At 39.9% G+C, this 6,039-nt stretch overlaps 1 non-coding gene across 1 annotated transcript; it reads right to left on the bottom strand.

Moving 5' to 3' along the window:
* Positions 1–465: 465 nt before the first annotated feature.
* LOC111766426 (small nucleolar RNA SNORA73 family) lies at positions 466–669 on the bottom strand. Its single transcript, XR_002798481.2, has one exon. It is a non-coding gene; the product is annotated as a small nucleolar RNA SNORA73 family (small nucleolar RNA).
* Between the last annotated feature and the right edge of the window lie 5,370 nt (positions 670–6,039).

Genomic DNA, 6,039 nt, shown 5'->3' with positions numbered 1-6,039 from the left:
GTATTCATAAATACATTAGTTTAATAGGCTAATCTACTTTGCTCTTACTATCACAATACATGGGTTATTTAGTACATTAGATATTAAAACTCGTATACGGTTTTGGGGTGACCTGAAAATTTGCATTTCTAGCCAATTCCCATGAATCTATCTTTAAGGCTGGAATTCTTTGATTTACTCAGTTTATTAAAAAGCCAAACATGGAGATATATGTGACAATTTTCAAACCTTCCATGATCATCTTCAAGATAGTATAGCATCCATTTTCCCGCCTTGTATTTCAATGTCAAGGCTTTGTTCCTCTTCTCTTCTCAAATCTGAAGTATTTTGGAATTCTTTTGAGAAGATTGTGAAACAAAGGTACAAAGTGTAAATGTAATTCACCAATAGATTAAAACAAGCAAAGCACACTTCTCTTGGATACATAGTAAACTGACCCTAGATCCAGATTGGGATGCTCAAGAGAACTGTTTCCTGCATGGTTTGTCTCCTCAGTCATTGTCCATAGGACTCTGAGAAGCTGTAGGAATATGCAGGTGCGGGCTCGAGAGCCCGGCTTCATCTCCAACGTTGTGGAGTAGGGTTGTACATCACTGGGCTGAGCCCTATGCTCCTCTGCACCACCTGGACAGAGCCCAGGGAGAGTGACCTCCCAGGTATCCATGTTGGAAGCTTCTTCCATTTAAAGCTTCGTGGATCCAGCTTCTTCCAATCTCAGCTGTAGTTTTTGCATAGGTCTCCCCTCTCAGGGCTTCCTTTATCATTTCTTTCCAGGCTTTCTCAGCTACAAACAGGCAAATGACTCAGTTCTCCCTGGAGCCCCAGGACCAAACATTACAGAGCTTTCTCCTCTTCTATGTGTTTTCTTGAGTAAGTGTCCCTTTATGTGGGCCCACCAAATGGACGGGGATTTAACTTGAATCATGCCTTACTGCCTTAATGATGTTGTCAAATCAAAAGCCCTAAATTGATTTTATCAAGTAAACTTACCAGGGAACCGAGAGAGCCCACAGCTGCAAGCAGGAGAATTCCATCCGTCAGCCATGTGGGACCTAAGCCCCCTCTCGATTTAGAGGTAATGTGGACATCGCCATCCCACGATCTTCAGGATGGAGGAAGAAAATATGGATTAGAGTAGACTAACTGGTATTCTACTATAGAAGTATTGTGACTCTAGCAATGGAGACAGTGGCCATGGGAGTTGCTGAAGGCAGGGAGAGAAAAAAAGAGGTGTGATTTTGGGGCTTCTGCAGGACTTGGAGTTGTCCTCAATGATATTGCAGAGATGGATGCAGAACATTATATATCCTGCCATAACCCACTGAATGGACTGGGAGAGAGTGTAAACTACAACATAAACTATATTCCATACTGTGTAGCAGTGCTCCAAATGTACTCATCAAATGCAATGAATGTACCACACTAATGAAAGAAGTTGTTGACATGGGAGAAGTGGAGGGTGTGGGGTGTGGGGAGTGAGTGTATGGTAACCTCTTACATAAATGTTACACAATTGTAACATTTGTGTGATGTATGTATGTTAAAAAAAAGATAATTAAAAAAAAGAGGAAAAAAAGCCAAAAACCTTTGAATTAAATACCATCAAAGGGTATTAGACCCAGAGGAACAGACCAGTTTACATAATCTTTCTCTTTTTTGGGGATTCACTAATATCAAACTGCCAGAGATGCCTTGAAGAATAAGTAGAATTTCAATAAGCAGAGAAGGCAACTGAGGTTATTCTAAGCTGAAAAAATAGCATATATGTAAAGACATTAAAACGTGGGATAGTCTAGAAATGCTATGTTTGTGACTTTAATCAGTGATTTCTATAAACATGTATGTTGTTTACTAGTTTTTTGTTTAACTCTGAGTAGTAGTTTCATTTCCTAGGACTCACAAAGAGTCCCATGTTTTAAAAAGCCTCTTTTCAGTTCATAAGAGACATGGTGGAGATAGACATGTTTCTGATTCTCTATCGGAAGCCATTTTGTGGAGCTGGAATCTGGGGCTGGCCCTTGAGAAAGTGGCTAATAAGAACCACAGAGAAAGAATTTTTTAGTGTGTCACCTAAGCCCAGATTCCTTAGAATGTATTCTGGTATGGACATCATAAAAATTTATAAGAAAAAAAAAAAGAAGTAGATGAAGCTCAAGTGGTTGAGCACTTGTTTCCCATGTGCAGAGTCCTGGGTTCAATCCTTAGTACTACCTCCTAAAAAAAAAAAAAAAGAGAGAGAGAGAGAGAGAAAGAAAAGAAAGGAAAAAGAAAGGAAAGTTATAAGAAACAAACAAAAACTCTCAATCCATGAAATGCAGTCCATTACCCCATGGGAAGTCTGGAAATGCGGCTGGTGACAGCTATTTGTTGAGGGGCAGAATGATCTGGGGCAGAGCTCTTTTCCAGTTCTTAGGTAGATTCCCCCACAGAAAAGAAATCACCAAGACATCTATCTCCCAGTTCCTCCCCACCCTTGTGTGCCATTGAATGCCTGGGGGAAAAGAAATAAATAGCAGGTAGAGTTCAAACCAGGAAAAAAATGGAAACCAGATTCTCTGAGGGAAAAACACAATCAGCAACACAGCGAGCTGCGAGAGAAACCTGGAAAGCAGAAATGCTAAAAGCGAGTCAGTGAGGCTCTTGCAAAAGGAAATTAGATATGAGCTGCCAGGTGATATAGCAGCTGAAAGGTCAATGCTATTTTGGGCTGAATATGAAGAGGCTTCAGGCATCTCAGGACCAAAAAAAAATTGTACAAACTAGAGAGGGTTCAGAGAAAGGCAGCAGCATTGATTAAAGAATGGCTGTTGGCTTTGTGGTGAAAGATTAAAGACACAAGATAGGCAGGAGCAGCTAGGGAGCTTGGTGCCAATTGTATATTAATAGCACTTTGTGGTGACAAAGCACTCAACACTATGTTTATTTCTTATCTCTCATGTGGCTGTTCTCCCTTGTAAAATGTATTCATTCATCCAACAGTCATTTATTGACCACCTGCTATGTGCCATTTACTGTGTTGGTGAGTCAAAGTTAAATAAGTGACAGCCTCAGTCCTTGAAAAGCTCACTGGCTAAAAGAGACAATGACAAGCAGTAAGAAGAATGCTATGAACTCAAGAAAAGAGAAGATTAGTTGTACCTGTAAAAGGGAAGGAAATGCTTTAAGGAGAAGTTAATCTTTTAGCTGGGATTTTGCAGAGTGAATGGTTTTTCACAAAGTAGAATGAGTGAGATGGTGGTTGGGGAGAACATTCCAAGCAGAGGAAACAAAATGATTAAGTGCAGAGATTAGGGAACATGGGCCAATGAGCTTGAAGCTTGGGGCACATGGTCAGAGAAAGGAGGAAAGTAGTGGAAAATGAGTCACAAAAGGAACCAATCATTTATTAGAGTAGGTTGAAATATTTTGATTGACATTTGACTTGTTAACAAATATCCTTAAAGGTCTGTACTAGACACTGTAGGAAATATAAAGGCGAATATAAAATAATCTCAGAATTTAAGGAGTACTTCAATCTATCAATAAACATTTGTTGAAGTCCTACCCTGTCCTAGGTGCTAAACAAGAAGGGAGTTCATCTCAAATAAGACAAGCCCCTTAAAAGCTTTCCATTTAGAAGATGAAGATTGATCACTCATACAAATTATCCAAATTTTAAAAAAATGAATAATAACAGCATGCTGGTGGGAAAGGAGCTCAGATACGGGATATTCCTGTTCCAAATATCTGGTATAAAATAAATCTCCACAAATCTTAATGAATTAAAACTGGTTTAATATCATTATAGCTCAGAGTTTTGTGGTTTGCACATTGGGTGGTTCTCATTTGAGCTCTTTAATGCACTTGTTGACAAATGGTAGCTGGAGCTGGAATCATCTAGGGGCTCAACTGGGCTGGATGTAGAATGGCTCCTTTAATTTGTGGTGCCTTTGTGGGGATGGTTGACATAGCTAGGGACTGCCCATGCAGCTCTCTATCTCCATGTTTTAGTTTGCTAGGTTGCTGAAAGCAATGTAGAAGAAATGGGTTGGCTCTGACAATGGGGATTTATTAGCTTATAAGCTCACAGTTCTGAGGACATGAAAATGTCCAAATCAAAGGATCATCAAGATGGTACCTTCTTCCTGAAGACTGCTGCTGGTAATCCTGGACTTCTCTGTCAGGCAAGACACATGGCTGTGCTGCTGGTCTTTCCTTCTCTTCCAGGTTTTGCTGCTTCAGCTTCTTGCTTCCAAGGCATCCTCTCTCTTTGTCTGCATTTCATTCTCTTATAAAAGACTTCAGCAAGAGGACTAAGAGCTACCCTGGGCCACACCCTAACTAAAGTAACCTAATCAAAAGGCCTTTAACTGAAGTAACCTAATCAAAAGTTCCTGCTTACATAGGCTTATACCCACAGGAATAGATTAGCTTTAAGAACATGATTTTCTGGGGGTCCATACAGCTTCCAACCATCACACTCCATGTGGACTCTTTGTGTAGCTACCTTTTACTTCCTTACAACATGGCAGTCCCAGGTAGTTTTAGACATCTCACTCTGGCTTCTCTCAGAGCATGTGTTCCAAGAGGGAGTGTTTCCAGAAACCAAGGAAGATGCTTCAAATTTCCTTATGACCTAATCTGAGAGTCTTGCAATGCCACTTCCATCATATTCTATCACACAAAATGCAAACCATGGATAAACTAGATCCAAGGGGAGGGACTACACAAGACCAGAACATTAAGAGGTGTTGGTCACTGGAGGCACTGGAGACAGTGGATCTCAGTTTCAAATGGCAATACGGATTGCAATGGAGGAAAGAGTATTTGGGCATAGGATTGTGTGGCAGTTTGAAATTATATTATGAATCTCAAAAAGAAAAAGATTATGTGTATAACTAATCTATTCCTGGACTGTGATATCCTTTTATTGCATTAAATTCCATTGAGGGCCCTTTGATTAGATTACATGTTAAGATGGCTTTAGGACTTTTGACTGGACTACATCAGTGATGTGTAACTCTGGTTGAGTCTCTGCCCTTTGCTGGGTCTGATATAAACACAGGGATGAGAGATAGACTCAGAAAAGGGGAGCTTCCATGTTTGATTCTGTCATGTAAGAGAGAAAAGACTCCAATTGCCCCTTGCTGAGCTGTAAGGAGAGAAGCTCCCAAAAGGCTCAAAAAGCTTAGTCCTAGGGAGGCCTGGTAAGAGACAAGCCCTATGCTTAGTTTGCCTACAGCTGCAGAAAGGCAGAGACCTTGGCAGAGATTGGTGGCCATTTCGTTTCACACATGATGGCTGACTCTGTTGAGAAAGAACCTCTTATGGTGCCTTGAGTGGACTTTTCATGACCTTGGGCCTGAAAGCTTTTACCCCAGGTAAATTCCCTTTATAAAAGCCAACCATTTCTGGTATGTTGCATTAGCAGCCCTTTAGCAAATTAAAACAGACTGTCATGGAAGATACTCCACTGAGGAGATGCTTAAGTTTAACCTTGAAGGAATTGTGGGTTATACCTAAGAAGAGAGACGAGCACATGGAAAAGAAAACATACTTTCAAGAGAACCTGTTTCTATCTTCTCCACTTACTAATCATATGCCTTTGGGTGTGATGCATCACAGAATGTGATAATATATGTAAAAAGTCTGGATCCTAGTAGAGTCATTTAAAAAGGAGCTATTATTATTACTCACAAATGAGGATATTCCAAATTGTATAAAAATTAAAGACTCAAGATATATGGAGGACAAAGTGAATGAACTACAACATTATGTTAGTGATGTTCAGAATGGATTAAAGGAGGAAGATTCATAGAAAGGTCCTAGATCCCTACATTTGTAACAAATTGGGCTTCCTAAAGTGTATATGTAGATAATAATATGGTCATGCACCATTGTGGTGGTGTTAGAGAGCAAAGAAAGACTCCCTTATCCCAAAATGTCATCTTCTCTAATATGCCTAAGAGTCTTCTATACTATCATTAATAGTTCATTCTCCTTGCTTAAGATATATTGTTCCTAGGATGTCCTATCACAATGGATATACTCTTGAAGAGT

The sequence above is a fragment of the Dasypus novemcinctus genome, chromosome 13 (genome assembly GCF_030445035.2).
Source record: "Dasypus novemcinctus isolate mDasNov1 chromosome 13, mDasNov1.1.hap2, whole genome shotgun sequence".
NCBI lineage: Eukaryota > Metazoa > Chordata > Mammalia > Cingulata > Dasypodidae > Dasypus > Dasypus novemcinctus.
Note: the sequence above shows the minus strand (reverse complement) of the source record. Positions and strands in the feature narration are given on the sequence as shown.